Genomic DNA, 26,388 nt, shown 5'->3' with positions numbered 1-26,388 from the left:
CATACAGCCCAGAAGAAAACACTGAGTATCTCGGCGTTCTGAGTCACTTGCGGGCTGTGGGGTGGGGAGGGGAGAAAAGAAGTAGAAGAGAAGCGGGAACACACACGGACTCTAAGGGACAATCCGCAGTGTCCTGTCTTGTGCCAAAGGACTGCCAAGTAGGGATTAACCTCCCACTGTACAGAGGAGAAGACTGAGGTTCCAAGGCGCTAACCAGTTTCCAGAGGTCCCACAGGGCGTGGCTGATGAAAACAAGAGGGGAGACCAGGGCTGACGGACTCGAGGTCGGACCCACGTGTCTCTCCTTCCTCTGATCTCCCAGGAACAGCGACGGCCACGCGGAGGCAAAGGGTACCCCACGTTTTAGTGTTTCGATTCGATCAACCTGCCCCACCACCGTGGAAACGAGCAGGCCCCCCTGAAGGCAGCTCCTGGAGACAGCGCAGCTGCATGGCTAGTCCTAGAGAGCGCAGCCTGGTAGTTCTCCGCAGCAATGGGCAGAGCCCGCGGGCCTGACCCCCACAGCCTGCCGATTAACGACAGCCCCCGGGCTTCCTGCTGGCCCCGCTGCCGAAGGAACTAGAAGTTGCCTCTTTGAGCCGCTGCTTCCCCATACACAGCAGTCCCCCGACGGGGAAGAAGTTCGCCGCTGGCTGGGCTCTGCTCCTTTCGTGGCCACTGTGCCTGCCTGTGAAGGCAATCGTCCCCAGAGCCACAGCTCAGTGCCCAGTTCCCTCCGGGTGGCCAGGGGGTCTCACTCTCCAGTCAACAGGGTTCTGAAGGCAGGGAGGCCCAGCCCCACGGCCGTCCCTTTTGAACACAGCGGCTCGAGAGGGCTTCGGCCAGCTGGAGGCCAGTGCAACCGCCCGCTCCCCCACGGGACCCCGGGAGCCCCACGGTCTTGCTGTGCCATCATTTCTGTGTCTGCTCCACGGACCCCAACATGGGCACCAATCTCACAGGGCTGCCCGAGGAACAAAATGGGGACTTCAAACGCATCTGGTCCACCCCAAAACCTGTGCACAGATGTTCACAGCAGCGCTACCTGTAACAGCCCCAGCGGGAAAGACCGCAAACGCCCCGGGACGCATGGCTGGATCAATGAGCTCTGGGACACCCACACGGCGGTACAGCTCGGTGGCGGTGGACACCCACCGCCTGGACAGACCTCGAGGGCTTTAGGCCAAGGGAATCAAGGCAGTCTCCGCACAATTCCATTCATGTGACACTGTCGAGATAACGGAACTCCAGAGACGGAGACCCGGGGTGGCCAGGCCTCGGGGAGGGCGACCTAAAGCAGCGTCATGAGGAGCTCGGCTGGTCACCTAACAGCATGCGTCAGATTATGGCACTGGCTGCATGAACGTGAACGTGAGACACCTGTACACGAGTGTGCAAGCATGCACACGCAGACACACACAGTGCACGTGAATGCTGGTGAGATGCAGAGAAGGTCTGCATCTGGTCCACAGGGCCAGCTCTGTGACCCACCCATTTGTGACCAAATGCTGCCATCTACCCCTGTGAGAGCACAGGTCTCGGATGGTGATCCCCCATTACAGGAAGGTGGGGGGGAGGGCTGTTCTGTTTCTGCCTTTGTGCCCTGGCACAAACCTCCCAGCTCTGTTTCTGCCACTTCCTGTGAGTCTTACATCAATACGGAACAGCACCTTTCAAAGTGACTGTGTGACTGATGAACACATGCACAAAACGGGCCCCTACTCATACAATGGGACAGTATTTGGCAAGAAAAGGGACTGACACGCAGATGCGTCCTACCACACGGGAGGGGCCCTGACGACATTATGCTGAGAGACAGGAGCCAGCCCCAAAGAACAGAGCGAACGACACCGAAGTTTCCACAGAACGCCCGGGAACGGGCAAACCCGCAGACACGGGAAGTAGACTGGTGCTTGTCACGGACAGGGGAGGCAGGGGTGCAGGCTCTAATACGACGACAGTCCACGGATGGCTCTGGCGGAAGGACGCACACCGCGGGGGCACAGTCTGCGAACCCAGCCAAGAGCACCCCAGCACGCATCCCCTCCGCGAACTGTCTCAGGGAAGGTGTGACCAAATGCCGCCGACATCTGGCACACACGTGTTTTGGGACCATCTTGTCACAACTGCTGTTCTTTCTGCCCCGTGCGGGCTAGTTCTGAGCACCCCTCTGGTGCCCTTTCAGTCTACAGGCTGTCCCTGCGATACTGACGGGCTTGCAGTCCCCGGGGCCGTCCAGGTTGATAAGCCACGACAGCCCTAGCACTAAGAGTCAAAGTCTCCTTCGAACACGGCATAGGCACCGTCCGGTCACAGCGCTCGCCCTTCCCACGCACCCTCTCTGCTCCTCCCCCATCACCCGTCACCAACCCCCACCCCCCAGGCTGCTTTATCAACTTTCCCTATTAAACAAAAAGGAGTGGGGTGCCCGGGGAGCTCAGTCAGTGAAGCGGCTGCCTTGGGCTCAGGTCACAACCCCAGGGTTCTGAGATCGAGCCCCGCATCAGGCTCCTGCTCCACGTGGCATCTGCTTCTCCCTCTGCCTGCTGCTCCCCTCCTTGTGTTTGCTAGTTCTCCGTCAGATAAATAAAATAAAATCTTTAAAAAAAAAAAAAAAAGGCTTTGCTCTTCCCGACTCCTTTCCTTTTGCCTACAACGTCAGCCCCCGCCTACCCGCCTAGAACGAACTTCCGCACATGTCTGTACTCCGCATATCCATCGGGAGTCTCGCCTCCAGGAGGAACGTCCAGCATCCTCAGTGGCTCGGCCACGTGCTGTTCAGCACCCTGCCCAGAACTCAGGGCAGTCCGGGTGGCGCAGCTGCGTAAGTGTCCGCTTCAGCTCAGGTCACCATCCCGGAATCCCAGGATCCACCCCCCCCGCCGAGCCCCACTCGGGCTCCCCGCTCCACAGGGGGTCTGCTTCTCCCTCTGCCTCGTCCCTTCCCCTGCTCCTGCACACACATGCTCTTTTGGGTAATAAATAAAACCTTTAAGGAAATAAAATAAAACTTCTGAAAAGAGCGCTACTCAGAATTCCCTCAGCACGGACCATCTACACCATGCATGGGACATCCATTCCCACCGCGGCTGTCTGCCGCACCCCCCACCTCATGGGTACACAAGGCCTCGCCCCCCCAAAACAAGACACATTTCCCACATCTCTGTATACGCCCCAGTGCTCCAGAGGCAACAGACTGAACCAATGGTCATCCCAGAGACTGAAGATCTTTCATACCAAGTGCTCTGAAAAGGACGTCCTTGATCTGAGAGGACGCCCGGCCTCTTCATAGACCGGGTGGGTACGGCAGCCACAAGAGCGCTCCAGGCCCCCAAAGGCCTGTTCTCCGGGACTCTGGACTGTTTCTGCTCTAAGGACAGCCCCGGAGGGGCTGAGAATGAGGGAAAACACAGCTGTAGGGGCCGCCGTCAAAGGCCGTGGCGACGAGGTGGTTCTGAAGGACCCTGGCTGGTCCACAAGCAGTTATATGGTGCCCGTCAGTCCGCACACACATACCGAGAAGAACAACAAAGAACGGGGCGCGTGGCGGACCAAGAGTCAGAAGCCCTTGCTGGTCACGAGTCACCTTCTAAAGACAGAGAAGGCCTCAAATGCATCTGGGAAAGAAGAGCAGGAACGATACTTCTCTGCAAAGCTGCAGATTGTGCCAGCCATCTCCATTTCTCTTTCCTGAAGTCTCGGACTTCCAGAAGCTCAACAGAAAGAAGCATGTCAGGCAGACACACAGCATTTTCTGGCTAGCAAAACTACCTGTTACAAGAAATCTTGAGAAATCACCATTTCCAGGACTTAGAGCCAATACAGTAACATTTAATTTTTAAGCCCAGAAAATATGAAGAGGTTGACAGGATATTTATTACATAATAAGAAATCCATTTTTACAATTTCACTTACTCAGAGCCAAGTGTAGGCAAATCCCTTCTTCCTTCGAGGGTTTATTTCGAGGCCTGTTTTCTGTCCTCAGTCACCTGTTGATGACAAATAACCAAGTAAGGCAAAAGCAACCATGAAAACATCTTGAAGTACACCGCTGTCCATGCCACAGGCCCGCAGATATCTGAATCAGGGAATGACAAAACCGGACGAATCCCTATGTCAGAAGTCACACAACCACCACCGCGGACTCCTCAGCGTGCTCCCCCAGTGAAGGCACACAAATCTGGTCGGTTTTATTATCGTGCGAGCAATTAGGAGCCTATTACTAGGGAATGTCGAGAACTGAAAAAATCCACTCCGCTCTTACCAGACACATCTTGTCCTACCCCTCCTAAAAAATGCTACATGAAAACACAGGTATTTCTACATTCAACCCAACTCAGCAAGTTTCTACTGACGACGGCGCATTCAGTCTTGCGGAAAATGCAAACGATGCTCGTTGCGGTTCCGGTATTAGGGACACACGGTGCCTGGCCTTGCGGAATGTTCCCATGTCGGCAGGGAGCAGCGGGGCAACCTGGTGATGGAAGAGCAGGGACGATAAACTAGAAAGCAAACGCCAAGCGAGGGCACGTTGGGTGACAGAACTGCAACTCCAGCTGGTGGGAGAAGACACAGTGACCAGGGCAAGGAGTTTACTCACTTTGGGGCCTGGGGCAGCATTCTTTGAGGAGAGAGCAAGAATGGGGGCGAGGCGCCACCATGCGGACACAGCAAGTGCAAGGGTCCTGTGGTGAGGCTCCCCGTGGCAAGAAGGAGGGAGGCAGGCTAGTGGGCTGGGCACCAGAAGTCAGTAATGGCTGGTCCGGGTCACAGAGGACCTCGCAGCCCACGGAACGGAGTCGGATCCTGCACAGGCCCCTCTACACCTTATGCTTCACCCAGCACCAGAGTTAATGAGAAAAGAAGACGTGATCGTCCGGCTATTTTAAAAAACCCTTCAGGGGCTCCTGTCGTGCTTAGAACAAAATCCAGAGAGTCTCTTGCTCAACGGAGAGCCACCAGTGACTCACAGGGTGCTGGCATGAAACGCGGTGTACAGGGTTCTAAGACCTTCTGACCTAGAGGACTTACGGGGCGGGGTGGGGGGCTGTGGGGGGAAGCACGTGTGATGGGGAGGGGAGAGGAGAACCCAGCATGACTTCTAGCTTCAGGGCTTGAGCAACAGTTTGGAAGGTGGTGCCATTTCCTGAGATGCAGGTGGACGGAAGAGAAGAACAGCAAGACTTCCTCGCGTGTTCACTCTGAAACGCCCATGCTAGCTATCAGTGGACTACTGACGAGGTCACGAAGGACCCCAGTCTGAGCCCTCAGGAGAGGGCACGGCTGCAGAGTTAATTCTGGATGTCATCCTGTAACCAGGATCTTCAAACGCTCCGCACCTGAACAGGAATGCCCAAAGCCGGGTTTCTCACCCCGGGCACGGTTGTCACCGGGGATCAGATAACTCCACTGGGGAGGGACTGCGCTGCGCACTGAGTGGCAGCCGTGGGCTCCCCCCACTAGATGCTGGTAGCAACCCACACATCCGTTCCCTTTGTTGTGATCACCCAAACTGACCCCAGACGTTACCAGCCGTCCCCTGGGGGGCACAAGCGCCCTGCAGAGAACCCCTGGTCTAAAGATGGCTAGCCGAGGATGGAACGCTGAAGGGAGGCGATGTCGATGAGAGACGGGTGTGCAGAGGGGTAGGAGGAAATCCAGGGGGTTGTGGGATCCTTGGCATCTAGGGACAGATATCTCTCAGAAATCATGGAACGATGAGCAAATAACAGCCACTGATACAGATGACGAGGACAGCAGATGACAGGATGACAAGAAACCAGTCTTCTCTGCGCATGCTCACTACAGGGAAGAAATCTAGAGAGGCTTCACAGAGGCGGCAGCATTCCCGTTGGCCCACGAAGTCAGGCGACAAGGCAGAAAAGGGGAGCTGCAGCTTGAGTGGTTCCAGAGGCAACAAAGGCAGGCAAGAGGGCACTGAGGATTCTAAAAACATCAGGTGACACTCTCGGGGTAGTCAGGAGAGGCGACGGGTGCAGCACAGTTCCAGGGCGCTGGGCAGGGGACAGCACGAGTGCCCCATCCGGCAGAGGTAAGAGGAGGCCACCCAGGCAAGTTCGCCCTGCAGACAGCCCACTCCCAGCAGGGGCGACTCCAAAACACCAGACAACCCACAGAGTTCCTCCCGAGCACGAGCCCGGGACCCCCGAGCTGAGCCAGCCGCGATCTTTCTCTTTTTCTCTAAGCTTACTCGGGCTCATGCCCCTGGCACACGACGCTCAGAGTCCCGAACTGTGTGAAAATGCTGACACAACTTGCCAGACGCCTGACCCACTGCCTGACCCCCTTCCGTCTCCATGACGCAGGAGTATTATTACTCTTAACACTGTTGTATCAAAAGAGAAAAAATAAAAGTTATACGGGGGGAAAAAAGAAGGGCAGATCTACACGCCTCACTTTGCTCCCAATTAATTATAAGAAACTCCCTCCGGACCAGAGAGTCCTCAGCTGTGAAATTGAGGGTATTAAATTATTTATGAGGTTTCATCCACATCAAAAAATCCGAGGAACCATTTTCCTGTCGACTTCCTTTGTAAATTCTAAGGGAAAACACTTGCAAAAAACTGAACCAAGAACTTGCACAAGGATGCTGGGTGGGGGAAGGGAGGAGGAATGTCTACATCTATGTGTCCCACAGCCAACCGACCACGGAAATATATCTAAAGGCTGCAGTATTTTCCCCAAGTTGCCGTAATGATTAACATTGGCACCCCAGAGAAACTCAAGTCGTACCATCATGAAAACAATGCAAAAAATCCAAAATATGTTTTCAGAAGCCACTGAGCATAACAGAGAAGCTGCAATTTCCTCCTGAGTCCTTTCTTTTTTTAGTGAGCCCTGAATTACCCGGGCCAAGAGCCAGGGGCTAAGCCACATACTGGCAAGAGGAACCAGAGAATGCTGAACACTTCATCCGCCATGAGGTTCAAGTTCTGTGTAATGAAGCCGTTGTTTCCTGCATTACACCAATACTGAATAGCATTTTTATGTATGGCAATGATTCATTCAGTAACCGATTTTAAATCCGTTAAATCAGTGGTTCTCAAATGCGGCTGTCTCCCGGGGGACAGTGGGCGATGTCTGGGGACATTTTTAGTTGTCAGGACTGGAGGAAGAACGCGGCTGGCATCTGGCAAAGCCAGGGATGCAGCCCATAGCAGAGCCCTTCTTAGGCAAAAAATTATCTGGCCCAAGTATCAATTCTGCCAAGGGCGACCACTAAAATATCAAAGTAATACACGTGCGTTGTTTTAAAAAGCAAAACAATGAGGCGAGGCAAAAGGTGAGGCAAAAGACTCCTCTTTTTACGTAGAAGCTTTTTGTAACGCCATCTATCCCCAATTCTACTTCTCAAAGCCACCATTTTTAATTTTATTTTATTTTTTAGATTTTTCTTATTTTCAAAGCAACCATTTTCAAATCCCAGAACTGTCTGTTCTACTGGCAGTGATCCCCGGTATGGCTTCCATGTTTCCGAAAAACCTCAAAATACGCCCTATCAGCTTTGGATATCACTTAGTTGATTTTCTCACACATAGGTGAGGATTTTGGTTTTTTCAATTCCATCCTCAATCCTACGCTAACCTACCGCGTTTTCCCAATAGCATAACCGTCTCTGATCAAATCGATACTTGACACATATCATTACAACAACGGCGTGGACACTGGCGAGCAAGCAATATAGTACGATGATGACTCCTTTCTTAGGCAACCTTTTTGTTTTCCTTGGGTTACTAAGTGCATCTGTTTTTACTTCCTTCATTTTCGTTTCTGGCTTTATATCCTTTGGTAATTCTTCCAGCAGGGTCCACAATCCTTTGTTTCAGTTTTTCACATGATCAGAATTCTCAGATAATCTGTCAGCTCTATGGGTTTTCCCCCGTTCACTCCTACATCTCCCAAACACACACACATCAGACCTTCCGAAATTTCTTGCCTCCGTTTTGGTCTGTACTTGACAGCATTAAGCCTGTTTAAGAGTCCATGCCGCCTTGAAACCACAACATCTTGAGAATACATTTTCTTTGTTTCTAGGATCCCAAACCTCCCCCTTTCTTGGTTTACTCTCTCATTTCAGTGGGACACTTTCCCTAGTAGATTTCTGAGAACTGATATATAAAAGCTAAATTTTACTGATATCCTGAATACGTACAAACATCTCCATTCTACTCTGAGTTAACAACTAGTCAGAAGAAAGACTTTAAGTTCCGAGGGAAGATTATCTGCACAGAATTCTATACTCAGTCTCTTTTCCAACTTCCAATGCTGCCATTAAGAAACCTGGTATCCTTCTGATTTCAGATTCTTTACGTGACTTTTAAATCCAGGATACTGCTTAGATACTGCCTTTATCTCTAATATTCGAAAATGACATGATGAGCTGTCACGTAATAATTTCCATGTGCTTTTTATCCCCTGTTCTAGTCAACCTGGTATGAGATTCCTCTCTTCTTCAGACTTAAGATTTCTTCCAGCGTCTCTTCCTTAGAATACCTATTAGGCAAAAAATCGGAATAACCATCTCTCATCTATATAGTAAAACTCTCTGCACTTCGTCTTCACTGACCACTAAGGTACCCATTAGCTGCATGTGGTTACTAAGCACTTGAAATGTCTGGCGAGGGCAACTGAGGAACTGGCTTTTAACTTCTGTTTAATTTTGTTTAATTTAAGTGTAAGCAGTCACGTGTGGCCAGCGGTTACCATATTAATGCAAATCGAAAGACTATGACTAACAGGAAAAAAGCAACAGCAAAGGAGAGGCAGCACCTATAGCACCGCTCTTACGACGATATCAAAGAGGAGAAGATGTTCAGATGCTCTGAAGAAAAAATGTTCAGAAGAAGAAATGGAAAGTAATTTCGAACTCCTCACCACTACTATTTTCAGTATGAAGTCCTGGGACTTCACTCCTTACGGCTTCCTTCCTCCTAAGAACCTGAAGACCCTCTACTTCTGTTCAGGGGGTTCTCTAGGGGGTGGACACTACAGGGGCACACCAGGGCAGTCTCTGGGTCTCCATGCACTCCTTGAAATCTCATTCAACGAACATCACGAACACAACAAATGGTTATCCAGACATTCTATGAACAATGACCATGACAGAAAACAGAACCGCAAAAACCAAAACTGCAAAAACAAACACAAAATTACAAAAGTTCTGTGCGCCCAAGCCAAAGCCAATGAGTCTAGTGTTTCATCCCAATCCCTGGGAGACACTTCCTTTAAAGCCTGGTGCCCACCATACAGCAGGCAGGTAACAGGTGTGCCCTGAAAACAAACTAAGGGCAGGCTCAAAACCAAAAGGAAGTCATTATTTTTTTTTTCGACTCAGAAAAGAAACATATCAGCACTGTGGAAACAGGGAAATAAATGTTCGGGAGAAATCATTTTTTATTTAAGGACCAATGGGAAAACACATTTTCTTCACCTATTCTTCAAGTAAGTCATTTAATTAATTAATTAATTAACTAATATCCATTCGTTCCTGCAAAACATGACATTTTATTATATACGTAGGTTTTGCAAAGTCAGCCCGAAAGTATGAACTACTCAAAAAGCAAACGGTCACCAAACAAGATCCTCATATAAACTTGATTTCTTTTTAAAACTATTATGATGCTAATAACAAGATTTCCAGGCTTCTATCACCAAACACATGCATCATTTACCGGCCACCCCACACCACTGGAGCCAACCGTACACCACTCCCAGCAAATGAAAAACGGGTCCCTGGCTCACACGATGATATACCAAACAGACTCTAGACAGAAAGACCAAGCTACGGTTTGTCACGTGAAAATCTGATGTGGGATTAAGGTAATGACATGACCCAATTGGGCTTGTAAGTACATAATCCCTCCAGATCCAACACCAATGGTTGGGGAGATGGGGGAAGAAAACAAACCCACAGCAAATTTTAATAAGCTATCTTCTGCACAATATTTGTTTCTAAGGATTTATTATTATTTAAATTAGAATGATAAATCTCATTTAAGGGCAGGAAATAATCTTTAGTGAGAAAACTAACCACATTTAAAGAAGACACATTAACGTATTAGGATAACATCTTTCTTATTCATCAAACTGTCGGTCAACAGTGAGTGGAGTCTCTGCTCACAGGTACACAAGCAGACTGGATGCAGATAATCCTCACGGGACGGTACTCAGTTCTTTGTTTACAGATGACACAGCGCACGGAGAGGTAGAACAGAATCCCAATTAATCTCTTCCTCGTCTCCCAGAGCACCGTCTCCACACTGTGTAGTGAGCATTAAGCATCATTTTATTTTTTTTAGATTTTTTAAAAAATTTATTTATTTTACAGAGAGAGATCACAAGTAGACAGAGAGGCAGGCAGAGAGGGGAAAGCAGGCTCCCTGCTGAGCAGAGAGCCTGATGCGGGACTCGATCCCAGGACCCTGAGATCATGACCTGAGCCGAAGGCAGCGGCTTAACCCACTGAGCCACCCAGGCGCCCATATTAAGCATAATTTTCAACATAATTGTCAAGCACATTGTCTAGTCACGGAAATTATGATAAAAGTTTCCGAACGCCATATGGTCCTGGGGCTCACATTTCAGTTTCTATCCTTGGCCAAACACACGCCCTCCCCCGCTCACCTGGAAAGGTCAATTATATTGCCTACAGTTTCAGTTAACAGTGCTGCAAGCAAATCCCTTTTGTAAAACAATTAAATTCAATTATTTGCTTATATAAACACCTCAAAACTTGGGACACCAATGTCCATGATGAGCCAATGAAGAACTATTAAGACACACACGCGTGCACACACAGTCACACACACACCCCTCTTCCCATTCACCAAGCACAACACCTCAAGGGTCACCTCCACGCTCAGGACATCAGGAGGATGTCCTAAATAAAAACTCAAACGAAAAACTAAGACTAAAGACAGCCAACACTCTTACATAAACACACCGCAGTCTCCCCCATACTGAAAGAAGTTGAAGAACTCCTGTAAAGGCAAACCCGCAAACATCCAGCTTTCCAAACCATACCCATCTAGAAACAGACACCTTCAAAATGACTTTTAAACCCTGGGCTTTTCCAAAAATGCAATTTTTTTAAGGTCGTTGGTGTGGTTTTTGTTTGTTTTTTGTTTTTTGTTTTTAAGGTAATCCGTACTACCCCCAACAAGGGGCCTGAAGTCACGAGCCTGAGGCCGTGTTGCTAGCAAGTGGTAGGAGAGACTAGGGGTGCTGCTACACATCCCCCAAATTCCAGGTCAGCGCCTACTACAAGCACCTCAAAAAGAACACCCCACCCCAACTTCTGCCCAGGTGACGCACAACTGTTCGCATTCCCCAGCCTTGCACCCTTTCAAAGGACCCACATGTCCAAACCCTGCGTTGTTACCATCTCTGTGTCACCCGTCCACAGCCCCCTCTCCGCAAGCTCCCCATGGACCCGCGCCGGGCCACCAGAGGCGCTTCCGTCGGGCACACTGCTCTGGTTGCACAGTGAACACAGAGCCACGGCACCGACCGCACAGACGCTGGGGCCACAGGGCTCTGCGAGAAGGGCGGCCCCCCTGCCAGCCAGGTGTGTGACCCAGGCCCGCGATGCTCGGGCCTCCGGGTCCTCCTCCGGGCAGCGGGGTAACTAACCAAAGCCTCACAACGACGCGAGGAGGACACGCCACCATTCATACGTGGGCAGAGCGGAGAACGCTCCCTGGCACACAGCAGACACCGGGCAAGTGTTGCCCAAAACTGCTTCTGTCCCTGCAGTCCGTCTGTGAGGCAATCACCTCACAGCCTTGTCACTAAGGACATGTGCGCTCCCGGACCTTGACCTCTGGCCCTTCACACAGAATACCCAGCCCAGCCCCGGCTGCCGGAGGCCATCAGTATTCGCGGTTAGTGACAGAGAGCAGCTGAGGCTCGGAACTGATCCCGAGACGTCGTGCCCAATCTCTCCTTCCGATAAATCAGGAAACAGCTCTAATCTCTGCACTAATTTTTTTTTTAAGACTTACTTCTTTGTGAGAGAGAGAGAGGGAGCATGCATATGAGATCATGACCTGAGCAGAAATCGGGGTCAGGCGCTTAACTGACGAAGACACCCAGGCGCCACCCCCCCCCCCCGCTAATTCTTTACACTTGTTTAGTGGGAGACATTTAGGAACTTTGACTTCTGTAACCTCTTTTTCACTTCCTGCTTTTCAACAAGTTGGGAGCCTATTCAGGGCTCCAAGGTCCCACTTCCAGCGGAGCGTCGAGGGAACTGCTCCGCCACACTGCCCGAGACAGAAAAAGAATTTCTGCTCCATTAGATGGACCTGCAAGCCAAAGAAGGTATTTTGTACAACGGTGTGAGCTTTTTATTTTCCCCCAGGAAAATCAAGTGAGTCCAGAGCGTTGCTAACTGTTTTATCTTTCCTTCATAAACTGATATGACAGAACTTTAATTTTCAGACTGGGAAGTCCCAGAAAGCTTCACCTCGGGTCTGCGCACCAGCTGCTTTTGCCCCAGTCCCACCATGCTAAATTTAGAAACACACTCTGTCCCGAGGTACTTCAGCAGGAAGCATCAGATTAAAATAAGATGCCGCTAACACACGAGAATTCGAAAGCTGCTGTGAGCCAACAACCTGCAAGAAACCACAATGCGCTCGTTCACTAAAAGACGCCGCCGTCCTCCACCAGGAGAGAGGAAAAGGGACTTGGATGACGATTCCAGACATACACGCACGCGCACGCGCATACACACACACACACACACACGATCCACAGCGGGGAACGCAAACGGAAGGGGATGGCACCAAGGACGGGCTGGGAGATGAGGACCACAGGCAAAGCCCGGAAGCAGACACAACGTTTAGCTGCAAGGGAACCGAACTTGGATGCTGAGTTTCCTAGCCATCTAGTCAGAGAAACAAACAGGAGTAGTTGTTCGTATCTAGAAAGTGAAGCAGCTCATTAACAACACAGCTTGTGGAGCGGATACACATACATCATTTCTCCCACGGGCCCCGGAGGGGAAACTCTCCATCTCAGTAAATGGGGTCAAGGACACATTTCATGGGGCCGCTCCTTACAGTAATTCTTAACACAAGGCGACCACACAACCCCGCAGCACAGGTAAACAAATCAAGTCTGTGCGGATAAACAGCACCGCGGCAGCGTGCACGACTCCCCCAGGCCTGCGGGACTCCAAGGAGACCTCTCAGATGCGCTCAGAGTCCCAGCTGGGCTGCGGGTCTCCTGGGGTCACCGCAACACGCAGCAGTCTCTTGTAAACACACTTCAGTGCCAATAAACATACCACTTGTATAATATCATTTTAAACAGTTGCCTAGTAACTCACTCTAAGGGCTAAATAAGCTTTTGTACCACTGGACTCAGCGCCTTGCTATTTAAGCAGAGCCTCCATAAATAAGGAGAACCATCTCTTAAGGGTCAGGAAACTGCGGGCCACCACGTAGAAAGAGAAAGCTGCGCTCTCATTCCCTCACGTTTAAGTTAGAGATACCGCATGGCAAGACTACGTCGCATTCCCTCACGTTTAAGGAAGAGATACCGCACGGCAAGACTACATAAGGGCAGTAAGTGCAACGACGCCCTTCCAGTGACATGCGCGTCCATCCCTCACCATGGGGTCCGCGCACCTGCAGGCCAGCAGCGTGCATGGCACGACCGACCGCAGCCCTAACCAACACCGGGAGTGAGCATGTACGAACACACTTCCGCATGACCTGGGAAACAACTACAAAACACTGGGCATTAAAACGTTTTCACAAATTTAAGTTGAGAATTTCAGGAAATTAAATAGGACTTACTTTAGGACAGCAAAGTGACTTTAGTCACCCGTCTGTGCTCGAGACGAGGCCGGCTGATCCCTGTAGTTTCAAGGTTAACTGCGAACAGTGCTGCCTTGCGCTCTCACACACCTCCCAGTGTGGACCTTATGGGACGACCCTAGATATCAGAGGCAAGTCAGCACCGAAGATGGCTGAGGCTCCAGAATGACAAACCAGGAATGCCAAAGTCCCAGTTGTCTAAAGAAACAGAGACTTATTGGGCGCCTGGGTGGCTCAGTGCATCTCTCATTGCATCTCTCCACGGTCACTGCTGCTCTCCTACTTGATAGGCCTGAACTTGATAGGCACACAACTTCCCTCCTCTTGACCTTTCCCCCTGCAAATCCACAAAACCCCATGAATCTCCCTAAAGCAGAGGTCTGATGTATCTCATTCCTCAAAAAGACATCATGGGTGACTACAATGACTCAGAAAAGAAACCCAAGCTCATTACACCGCCTGCCGAAAGTGCTGGTTTCTCCACAGCTAGAAAGGCAGGGGCCAGGTCAAACAGCACCGTGGAGAGTCAGTTATCACCACACTGGAAGCAGACTCCACCTATGGTAAGCAGAGTAACACCCCTGTCACCCAGGCTGTGCACGTCCTGACCTCCAGAACGGTGAGCACATCAGATTACATGACATCTGGGAATCAAGGCTGCTGATGGAATTCAGGTGGCTAGTCTCACCTTAAAAAAATAAAAGACTGTACCCTGTTTTATACAGGTGCACCCAGTGCAGTCAGGGAACTCCTTGAAATGGAGAAGAGGGGACACGTGGGCGGCTCAGTGGGTTAAAGCCTCTGCCTTCAGCTCAGGTCATGATCTCAGGGTCCTGGGATAGAGCCCCGCATCGGGCTCTCTGCTCAGCAGGGAGCCTGCTTCCCCCTCTCTCTCTCTGCCTGCCTCTGCCTACTTGTGATCTCTCTCTGTCAAATAAATAAATAAAATCTTTTAAAAAGTTTTAAAAGAAATGGGGAAGAGGGTTGCAAAACAAGCATCAGAGTGATGGAATGTGACAAAACCTCAACTGTTGTTGGCTCTGAAGGCGAACAAGGGAGTCATGAGCCAAGGATTGGAGGCAGCCTCTGGAAGCTGGAAAAGGCAATTAAAAACAAACAAGAACAAAAAACAAAAACTTTCCCCTAGAGGCTCCAGAAAACCACAGGGCCCTGCAGACACTTCCATTTCAGTCTGAAACCCATTTTGGACTCGCGACCTCCAGAACCGTAGGAAACTGCGTTTGTGTTGTTTCAAGCCACAACGGCTGTCACTGTTACAGCAGCAACAGGAAACTCATACACCCTTCTTCCTGCCGCCGAGATCCCACTATACAATATTCACACCGTGTTATAGCATTTAGCACCCTGTACTAGACAGCTGACTGTATACCTTGTAATCGGTGCAAGAGACAGCCCTAGGGACACCTGGGAGCTCAGTTCAGGTCATGATCTCGGGGTCCTGGGATGGAGCAGCTCGTCCACTCCGGGCTCAGCAAGGAGTCTGATTCTCCCTCTCCCTCTCATCCCTCCACTCTCAAATAAATCAATGAAATGCTCTCTTCCTCTCAAATAAATCAACAAAATCTTTAAAAAACAAAACAAAACAAAAAAAACAGAGAGAGTTCTAGGTCTCCGAGCGTTGACGTGACAACCAAGTGTGGTCTCTGTGGCGCCTCCCACCGGAGGTTGTCAGACCCACCACACTGTCACTGAACCTGTACCCCCTCCGTTAGAGCTGCCGTGTAAAAACCCGCCTTCCCTCCAAATGCTCGAAACTTCAGCCCGTCCCTGAAAAATGGAAGCACGTCTTCCAGTAACATCTTCAAAAGTACAGAGGGAAGGTTAATGACCCTGAAAAGTGCTTCACTCCGTCTGGGAATTTATCTCCTGGGACAAATGGCACAGAACCAGCACTCAACGGTCCACACTCATCTTCTGGGCCCAAGCCCTGGCTCCAAGGGCCCTTGGACAAGTGGTGCCCCACCATTCCTTTCTCTGTGGGGAACCATGCGTTAATTACTTTATTGTCTCAGCCACTGAGACCAACCTTTAGGAGAGGCTCGCCACAAGGCACAGATGCAGAGGACCAACCCGGTTCCTTCACTTTAAGAAGCCTGTGGTCCCGGAAGCATGTAATGAAAATCCCTAATTTCCTAATAACCCAACACGTGACACCGTAGGCATTCTAACAGCAGCTCAAAAATTTCTTTGAGAGGGGCGCCTGGGTGGCTCAGTGGGTTAAAGCCTCTGCCTTCGGCTCAGTCATGATCTCGGGGTCCTGGGATCGAGCCCCACATCGGGCTCTCTGCTCCGCGGGGAGCCTGCTTCCTCCTCTCTCTCTGCCTGCCTCTCTGCCTAGTTGTGATTTCTCTCTGTCAAATAAATAAAATATATATATAAAAAATTTCTTTGAGAAATGGTAACAAGCCTTGGTGAGGATACGGAGAAACTGGAATGCTCACGGAGCAGGGCTGGGATTGGAAATTATAGCAGCCATTTTGGAAAACGGTCTGGCAGTTCCTCAAAAAGTTAAACACAGAATTCATATGGCCAAGCAATTCCACTCAAATGAAAACAAAAGTTCATCCAAAAACCTGCGAACAAACTTTCACGGTAGCTTATTCATAACGGCCAAAGGGTGGAAGCAACCCACATGTCCATCAAATGATGAGCGGATATGCAAAATACGGTCTATTTGTAACAAGACCACTGTTCAACAATAAAAAAGAGGGAAATATGGACTCGTGCTACAACATGGATGAACTCTGGAAGCACTAAACTAAATGAAAGATCAGACACAACACAGATCCATACTGCACGATTCCATTTATTTGAAATGTCCAGAATAGGCAAATCCACAGAGACACAAAGATTAGCGGTTCTAGGGCCTGGCAAGGAGGGGAGCACTGTCCTTGGGCACAGGGTGTCTTTGTGGGCTGGCAAATGTTCTAGAACTATATTAAGATAATATCTGCACAACTCTGAATTTACTAAAAATCACTGAATTCTACACAGCACGTGGACTTTGTAGTTATGTAAATTATTTCTCAGTAAAACTGTTTCTTTAAAAGAACTCTGAGATCCTTGAAGCAAAGATTACCTCTGTAAGTGAGTACTAATACTAAATAAAACGTATTGCTACAATATGACCAAAAAACTAGAGACCACTTCCAGTTTTTAAAAAATGGAAACTGCATTTGCTGTGATCTTGAGGATTTTAAATAGTGCATTTCCACTAATGTCAAAAGCATAATTGCATAATTTACCTGGGTAAGAGGCATATAGAAGGGCTTTCTAATTCAAATTAAACCTGAACAATAAAATTTATTGAATCAAGTCACCTTTAGACATGATGTGATTTTCCACTGCTTTGCGATGAAAACCACAACACATAAAACGCTTCTCGTCACAGTCACAACAGAATCTGGAAGATGAAACTCACTACAATATCTGCTTATTAGAAACTCACTACAATATCAAGAACACGGACACCTGAAGCCCTAGTTTAAATGGATCTTAAATTCAGTGGAAGCAGATTAAGAAATTCAATTTTCTGTTGTGACACATGACAAAAACTTCAAGAATGACAGATGTATTTTAACAACGGCCCAACAGCTCATGAGACCGCTGTAGAATTTCCCAGGCCAATGGGAAGTTCAGCGGTGCTACAAACACGTCTGTAACTCACCCCCTTCCATTTCGTCTACTTCAGGCTGACCGAGCACTATAACATCAGCCTTGTTTACAGCCATTGTTTCCCCACGTTCTTCCAAAGAACCTGTTCCACCCTGGCCAGTCCTGGCAACGCACATCCCACCAAGGGGGCCAATGGGAAGGACAATACACAGCGGAGCCCTCTCACTGCCAGGCTGTTTTCTCACTGAAAGAGGAAGAAGAGGCCGTCGAGGAGCCCGCGGAAGGCCTGGACCCCGACCTGCTGCCCCTTCTCGGGTCCCTGGTCCCAGTGCATTCAAGTCTGGCCTGTAATCCCGGCAGACTCAGCCAGGGTCTGAGTCTTCATGTGGCTCTGGTTAACAAACCCACACAAACTAAGTAGCTTGGAGCAACACAGACTTGTTCTCTGGTTCTGGAGGCTAGATGCCTAAAGCGGGTTAGCGGGTTCCTTCTGGAGGCCCCACAGGAGAATCCATATCCTCACCGTGTCCAGCTTCTAGAGGCCGCCAGCATCCCACAGCCCATGGAAGCCCATCCCTCTGACCGCTGCTTTGGTGGACACACTTCCTCTCTGCTTCTGACACTCCCGCTGCTCCCGTCTGAGGAGAAGCACCTCTGGGAGGACTGTGACCTCATGGGACGGTCCTCCCATCTCAAGATCCTGGAGACATACTCCCAGGTTCCAGGACTAGGACGGGGACTACCCTCCGAGGACCACTGCTTTGTCTGCCACAACCATCTTAAGAAATGGGAGGAGTAGGGCGCTTGGGTGGCTCAGTGGGTTAAGCCTCTGACTTTGGCTCTGGTCATCTCAGGGTCCTGGGATCGGGTCCCACGTTGGGCTCCCTGCTCAGCAGAGAGCATGCTCCCCCCTCTCTCTGCCTGCCTCTCCGCCTACTTGTCATCTCTGTCTGTCAAATAAATAAATAATATGTTAAAAAGAAAGAAAGGAAGAAAGAAATGGGAAGAGCACCCAGAACAGGGGCTGGAGACGGGAGTGCTGGTTTTGTGACTCTGACCAGTGGTCACAGCCATTCTTTGCTAGACAGCTGTGGTCTGGGGGGTGGGCACGTGTGGGCTCTGCCTTGCACATTTAATAACTTTGGTTGGCCTGATACCAAGAAGCAGAGGCGGGTGCCAGTCTGGCCAGCTCCACTTAGGCGAGCTTGACCTCAGAAGGCACACAAACGCTGACATCTTAGTCACGGAGGCCCCACATGCACGACTGCCCCAAATCACAGATAAATGGCCTGAGGCCAGATGATTTTCCCAAGAGCACAGAGCTGCACGGCCAGGAGGCTGGCACCTGAATTCCAGACCTCTTCTTCTTCTGCTGCCCAGAAAGGCTGTCTTCCCCAAAGCCTACAGCGTAAGTTCAGTCCGCAAACACCTCCACCCCCTTCTCCCTGAAACACCAAACTAGAAAAGTATGATCTCAAAGCCAGAAGAAATGCAGCCACAGATCTAGGCCAACGCAGGCCCACTGGAGGACTCGTGGGCAAGCGGGGCCGTGCAACGCAGGACATGGTCCTGCCCACGCGGGACCGCAGCTCCTCCTGGACGCCACACGCCTCACCTCCTCCGCCTCATCTAAGGGCCTGGCACCCACAAGAACAGCAGGTCCTCACCGGGCACCCCGGGACAACCACACCTGCCTCGCAGCTCTGCCCCGGCAGTGGGGGCCACTGGTAAGCGCCAGCCCCTCTGACCAGATCAGAGGTTCTCAGGGGAGGGAGACTACGCTCTCCCCCTCCAGCAGCTGCTGATCGCCTGGCGTCATGTGCTTGGGAAGCAGCTGCACCAGGAACCCATTATCCTCTTTTTCTTGACCGCCTTACCCAAAGCTCAACATAGAGAGATCCTCTCCACACACACCCTGGAAACACAAGCGCTCCCAAAACCGCCATGTGCCAATACACTTCTTCCCCCACGGTTACGGGGTTCTATGTTTGCGGAGCAGTCCCCATTTCTTTACCCATCACGCCTTCTGTAGCAGGAAGCTGTAAAGGGCAACCTCAGAACATAACCAATTTACACGCACAGAAGAAAGTTTTGTTGAAATACGCCATTCTACGGGCGGCTGGGAGCCTCGGTTAAGCATTTGCCTTCGGCTCAGGTCATAACCCTGGGGTCCTGGGATCGAGCCCCACGGCGGGCTCCCTGTTCAGCAGGGACCCTGCTTTCCGTCTGCCCCTCCTCCCTTAGCAGGAGCTAAGTCTTAAAAAAAAAAGAATTAAAAATCAGAACATTATAAACTACATCTTGAAAATATGAAATCCACTCTACTTTGGACCCTCGGGCAGAACAGAAGCTCTGTGGTCCCAATATCACTGTCACCAACGTCATCAACATGGTATACGCAACACTGCCCCCAAATTACCACACCCTGGGCAAGGGTGGGCACCAGGGGACACGCCGTCCCATGGCACACGTCACGTGTGCAGAGTCAGCAGTGTGCACAGGCACATGTGTGTATGCTTATGTGTGTCTACGTACATATTTTACATTTCAAAACTTGGGAAATGAGGCTCTAAGACACCCTCCAATCCAGAGTGTTTAAATCTCGGCACTATTTGCGTTTGGGGTGGCAGCTGTCGTGTGTACTCCAGGACCCCAGCAACATCCCTGGGTCTCTCCCCATGAGATGCCAGAAACATTGCCCCACTCTCCAGCTGCAGCAACCACAAGTGTCTCCAGACACTGCCAGATGTCCCCTGGAGAACACAATGGCCCCCCGCTGAGATGCCCCAAGTCCCAGATGGAGCGTGGCCTGACGCTGTTTAAGGCATATACAGTCCCTGACATGAGAACAATCTGCTCGCCCAGATTACTCTCAGTTACAACCAGAATTATCTTCTTTGAGAGGTCTTAAAAAAGGCAATAAATTCTGCATTACACTTTCCTGACCAACATTCCATTAAAACGACTCAACTATAAGCTCTTATGAAAAAAATCTGTTTTTCCGCGCAAAAAAATAAAAAAGTCCGTATTTCACCACAATGATTCTGAAGAGCCTAACAAAACCCAAACTTCCTTTCACTAGCTTTACACCGCAGCCCGCAAGCAGGGAGAAAAGGCTCAGGAGGTGGTTTTGCATTAACCCAGAACCCATCTTCCCAGCTGACGCACATTTTTCTAGCTTACATAAATACTGCCTGTAAATTACTGTTTATTTTCCTCCTGCTTGTGGACCAAGAATCAAATGGATTGCTGGAAACAGCGTTGACATCAAAGCTCTCATTTTCTCCTTTGCACTGCGACTCCAAAAAGGATTTTCACGCTTTCGTCTAACCGACTCTTTCTCCCTCCGACGACGAGGGCACGGCACCCCGGGGCTGAACCCCAGAGGACTATCGCTGGGACCCCAGCCCCGTTTGAAAGCGACTGCGATCAGAAGCAAAGGGGGCTCTGAGTGATTCCTGAGAGCACGAGCCTAGGCCAGGCACGGGTGAGGGAACGCGCCATGTCTGTCCCCTTTGCCCTGCCTTCTCAGAGAGCTGTTTGATCTGTTTTTGCCATCCTCCGGGGCGTTCTCCCGGGCCTGGAAGCCCCAAGAAAAATGAAAGCGTCCTTCACGCTGCTCTTAGGACCTGAGCAGAGGAGAGCCAACGCAGTGCTCTTTTTCTCCCAAACTCCCAAAGCGAACTAGCTGTTGCACATTACAAAGTCTAGACCGTGAGGTGCCTGAGTCCTGCCACACCCCACCCCCACATGCTCATGAATGACAGGCAGCTGAAGGAACCCCAAGAATTCTGCACAGCGAGTCCAAGGCACAAGACAGTGCTATGTCCAGGTGGGGCTGCGCGGTACACAAGGGAACAAACGACGCCCCTCATGTGGACTCACGGAACGTAAGAATTTGAGCATCTTTTTTTTTTTTTAAGAATTCTTTTTTTTTTTTTAAAGATTTTATTTATTTATTTGATAGACAGAGATTTCAAGTAGGCAGAGAGGCAGGCAGAGAGAGAGAGAGGAGGAAGCAGGCTCCCTGCTAAGCAGAGAATCCGATGCGGGGCTCGATCCCAGGACCCTGGCATCATGACCTGAACTGAAGGCAGAGGCTTTAACCCACTGAGCCACCCAGGCGTCCCGAATTTGAGCATCTTTTACATGAGTCTGGGAAGCACGATCACAGACATCTGTCTGGAAGGTCTCATTCTACGGAGCTGGCACTGGCGGACGATTTCTGGAAAAGGCCAGATAGGAAATACAGTAGGCTTTCAGCCAAAAGGCCAAAAGGCATCACACCTGCTCCTTGTGCAGAGATTACGTAACAAGAAAAAACTCCCTCCCCAGCTTTCATTGACAACACCCGACACCTTATGAACATGACTTCGTATTTTCCTGTGTCAGGAAACATTCATCTTTTGATGTTTTTCTCCCATTTAAAAATGCTCAAACCGTTCTCAGTGTGAAGGGTGTATAAACTCAGGCAGTGGGCAGGGTCTGGCTGGGGGGCTGCCACTGGAGACCCCTGACATGGGGGAGCAGAAGCGGCCCTCTCCTCCTGGTGGCCGAGCCTGCCCGCCCAGGTCTGGGCCTGGAGGGAAGACAGGAGTCTGCCCTGGCAGCCACAAGGCCACAGAGGATGTGAGGGAAATATACACTTGGTCATCCAGGAGGAAAAGGGTGTTTCTGAGCCCAAAACGCAGTCTTTGTGTTGTTTCTGCTAAGAAACTTGGGACAGGGGACAACTGATACCTTCAAGCATGAGAAAGGTGTGGCATTTTTCATATAAATGACAGAAGAAAGAAAATCACTTAGGAGGTGAGTAGGAATGGGACTTTGGAGAACACTTCTTAATAGAGTTTGGGCTTGTGCACCATGGAAGTGTTTTCACATTCAGAACAGTCTCACTCTCCGAAGGATGGGGGTGTGTGTATGCAAGAGACAAAAAACAGAAGGGAAAGGGACAAAATCAGCATGCGATAAAGACAAAGCCAGTTTGGCAGAATGCTAACAACCCATGAAAGCATGTGTTAATTTTTCTGTGGGCTCAAAATTTTTAAACTATCAAGTCAAGAGCACAAAAAAATGCATAAACTTTGGGCACCCCCAAGCTACTCTGCTCTCTGCCACCAGCTCCACTTCGCTATTACTTGTCTTTGACAAAACACCTCACTTGGTCTTCCTACAGAAATAGTTCAAAATGCTTGCTTAGAAAAATGAAACAAACGTACTGAGCTTACATCTAAAAATGAAACAAACGTACTGAGCTTACATCTAAAAATGAAACAAACGTACTGAGCTTACATCTGTGTTGACCTTGACGCCCACCGCACACTAACACAAGTCCGTCTGGACCTTCCCCTCCCAGGGCTGGACGGGATGACCGCCCTCCCCATCGCAGACTCAGGAAAGCCGGGCATTGTGCGGTCGACCTCCAGAAAATCCAAACAAAAACCGGGCCAGAGCTTCCACACACAACCACACACCTGTCCACAAGCTGCCCAACCACACCACCTCCACAGAGAGCATGACAGATCCCATGGCGAGAACGTGGGATCTGTGACAGTCATACTTATGGGGCTCTCAGCTGAGCAAGTTCCTAATGATAAGCAGGAGTTTGGAATATTGTAGAAAACTCACAACAGCCTTTACGAGCATCCGTTACGCTAGGTGGTGGTACCCACATGAGTCATACGGAGAACATTTGTCCCCATCCTCGCCGGGATCTACATGCAGAGGCTGGGGGGGGGGGGGGGGGGGGCGGCGGCAATTTGGATTTTTGTTGTTGTTTTTAAAAACAATAGGTTACCTTTTAAACCCCAGTGAAGTCTGCAGAGAAACTTTCTGTCTCTAGCTATTCGCAGTCAAGGTCAATGACCTGCTCCTTAGCAAAACCCTCACCGCTGGGATTTCCTGGAGGCCCCGTGAAGAGTGACTACCTGCCATTTTCCGCTCCTGAGGTACAGCCTTCCTCCAGGGCAATCCCAGTTAACACCTCGAAGTGGTGCGAGACCCACAGCCCCAAGGGAAGACGCGACTTTTGTACAGAACGCCACCCAGGCCACCCCACCCCCTCCGCACCCCGCAAGCCTCGGGCTTACTGAAAATGCCATTTTCCATGGCACGAACCCCACAGCTTCCAGGAGAGCCCCCTGGGGGCACGGAGAGCTCACTCGGCGGCTGTGCACTCCTGTGGCTTCCCTCCCGCTGCCTTCGCCCTCGCGGGGCACCTGTGCTGTTCGGGCAGCCCTACATTTCGCTCGACGAGATTTCCCTTCTCAGGCTTCACCTTCAAGGGGCTGGATGTCCCCCCAAGTACTTGGTTAAATGAGCGAGCACTTCAACGACCTTTTAGCTTGGATGTTGGGAGATCAAAAGCCGTTCCTCGGCTGTAACAGAGGAGACCGTGTGGCCATCAGTCTGAGCAATACTGGAATGTTATAACTGTGTGGGACTCCTCTCTCCCCACTGCTACATACCACACCTGGCACCTGGAAGACTTCAGGTAAGTTCCATCAAATAGGTCGTTCAGAAATACTCGCCCTTTAGACTTCATCAAGATCAAAATCTTGTGCACAGCAAAGGAAACCATCAACAAAACAAAAAGGCAACCCATGGAATGACAGAAGTTATTTGCAAATGACCTGCCAGATAAAGGACTGGTATCCAAGACCTAGAAAGAACTTAACCAAGCTCAACATCCAAAAAACAAATAATCCAATCAAGAAATGGGCAGAAGACATGAACAGACATTTCTCCAAAGAAGACATACAAATGGCCAACAGACACATGAAAAAAATGCTCCACATCAGGAGCTTGGCATCACGGAAATACAAATCAAAGCCACAATGAGACACCATGTCAGACGAAGTTGGAATGGCTAAAATGAACAAGTCAGGAAACAACAAATGTAGGCGAGGATGTGGGGAAAGGGGAGCCCTCCTACACTGTTGGTGAGAATGCAAGCTGGTGCAACCACCCTGGAAAACAGTATGGAGGTTCCTCAAGCCGTTAAAAAACAGAGCTACCCTACAACCCAGTGACTACACTACTGGGTATTTACCCCAAAGATACAGACGTAGTAAAAAGAAGGGGCATCTGTATCCCAATGTTCATAGCAGAAATGGCCACGATAGCTAAACTGTGGAAGAAGCTGAGATGTCCTTCGACAGGTGAATGGGTAAAGAAGATGTGGTCCATATGTAGAATGGAGTATCACTCAGCCATCAGAAAGGATGAATATTTACCATTTACATCAACGTGGAAAGACCTGGAGAATATTATGCTTACGTGAAAGAAGTCAGAGAAAGAAACTTACCACGTGGTCTCACTCATACGGGGAACGTAACAGCACAGAGGACCTCAGGGGAAGGGAGGCAAAACCGAATGCCAAGTCCTCAGAGAGGGAGACAAACCACAAGAGACCCTCAACTGAAGGTTGCAGGAGGGGCGGGCACCGGGGGAACGGGGTCACTGGGGCGACAGGCATTAAGGATGGCACATGATGGGATGAGCACTGGATTTACATACAAGTGACAGATCACGGAGCACTATGTCTGAGACTAAGGTACTATGTGTTGCCGAACTGAATTCACATTTAAGGGAAAAAAAAAAGAAAAACAACAACAAAACAGAAACTTGCCCTTCGTAAGCACGGACACCCGGGAGAGTCGCTAGGGCTCCAGGGCAACGTGGCACAGGCAAGGCCCAGAGGCGGGCGGCACGTGTGCACACCTCGGGTCCCCCTCCACCATCCTGGCCTCCAGGGGTTTGCTTTCAATCAACAGAGAAGTCTGACTCGCCCACCCAGACCCAAGGTGCAAGCAGGTAGGTCGGAGAAAAGCAGGAGGAGTGGGAAGAGGAAGGAGCCAAGCCCGAGCTCTTACTCAAAACCAGGAAGACATGTGGTCACAGTCACCCAGCACAGCTGCCGCCCTCAGAAGGGAGACACTCAGGGGCTTACATGTGGCCAAGATCGTAGGGCAGAAGGCCACCGCGCCCAGATCCCAGAACCCCCTTCCAGCCTGCCTGCTCACTTCCTGCCCCTCCCCCACCCCCACAACACCCGCACACACTCACACGAGCACCCAGGAGCGTCAGCCAGGCAAGCCCAGGAATGCACTGGGGGCGACCCACAGGCACATTCGACCAGAACCCTCGGGTACGGACTCGGGTCCCCGTGTCACCAGGGCTGCTAACTTCATGACTCCCAGCCGCACTGCCCTTGCCCCTCAGATGGCAGGATAACGAAACCTGTCACGCCCATCGCACAAGGCCGCGTGCAGAACGGGTGAGACGCAGCCATGAGAACCGCAAAACAAACACGATGGGCAACCATGGTCTGGGAGACGGGCCGAGGGCAGGCACCACACTCCTCTTGGGTCTACACAGCGCAGCTGTCACAGCACAGGGTAAGTGACAGCTGCTGAGGACACCACCGTTTTCGGGGAGATCCCACTTATGACGTCCCTGCGACCCTGGACTCTTCCAAACACCAAAGACACAGAGTTGCATGCAGTCCCATTCCGATTCCAGCACGTCTCCTACAGTCCGGCTCAGCGAACACCGACGAGCTTTTAACCGCCCCTTGTCTGTCCCGCTTCCTACCGGCACCCCCATTCCTTTATGGGGGGCGCCTTTCCTTCTCCATGTGGCAGCCGCTCCTGAGAACAGAGGGGAACGAACGATGCATAATAAAGTCCCAGCCCCCCTTGCTCTGGCCTTAGGAACAAAGTGTTTACAAGCTCCCGTGACTACGAAAATGTGCATCAGCAATACAAGATGACAGCAGTCCGCAGTTCAGTCCACTTCCTCCACTGTGTACCCCACGGAAGGGGACAAAGGGAAACAGAGCTGTCGCGACGCACTCCATTCTGGCTTCGTGGGGTTCAGCGACGAGACCCCTCGCACCCGGTAC

At 50.5% G+C, this 26,388-nt stretch overlaps 1 long non-coding RNA gene across 1 annotated transcript in view; it reads right to left on the bottom strand.

The window, feature by feature from the left end:
* The window catches only part of LOC123935776, a 139,595-nt gene that overhangs the window by 62,050 nt on the left and 51,157 nt on the right, over positions 1-26,388 (bottom strand). The window contains exon 2 of the long non-coding RNA XR_006817018.1: positions 3,916-3,989. This is a non-coding gene — a long non-coding RNA (uncharacterized LOC123935776). The remainder of the gene's footprint in view (positions 1-3,915; positions 3,990-26,388) is intronic.

Source organism: Meles meles, chromosome Y, assembly GCF_922984935.1.
Source record: "Meles meles chromosome Y, mMelMel3.1 paternal haplotype, whole genome shotgun sequence".
In the NCBI taxonomy this organism is placed as follows: domain Eukaryota; kingdom Metazoa; phylum Chordata; class Mammalia; order Carnivora; family Mustelidae; genus Meles; species Meles meles.
The sequence above is the reverse complement of the archived record's forward strand: the minus strand, read 5'-3'. Positions and strand labels throughout refer to the sequence as shown.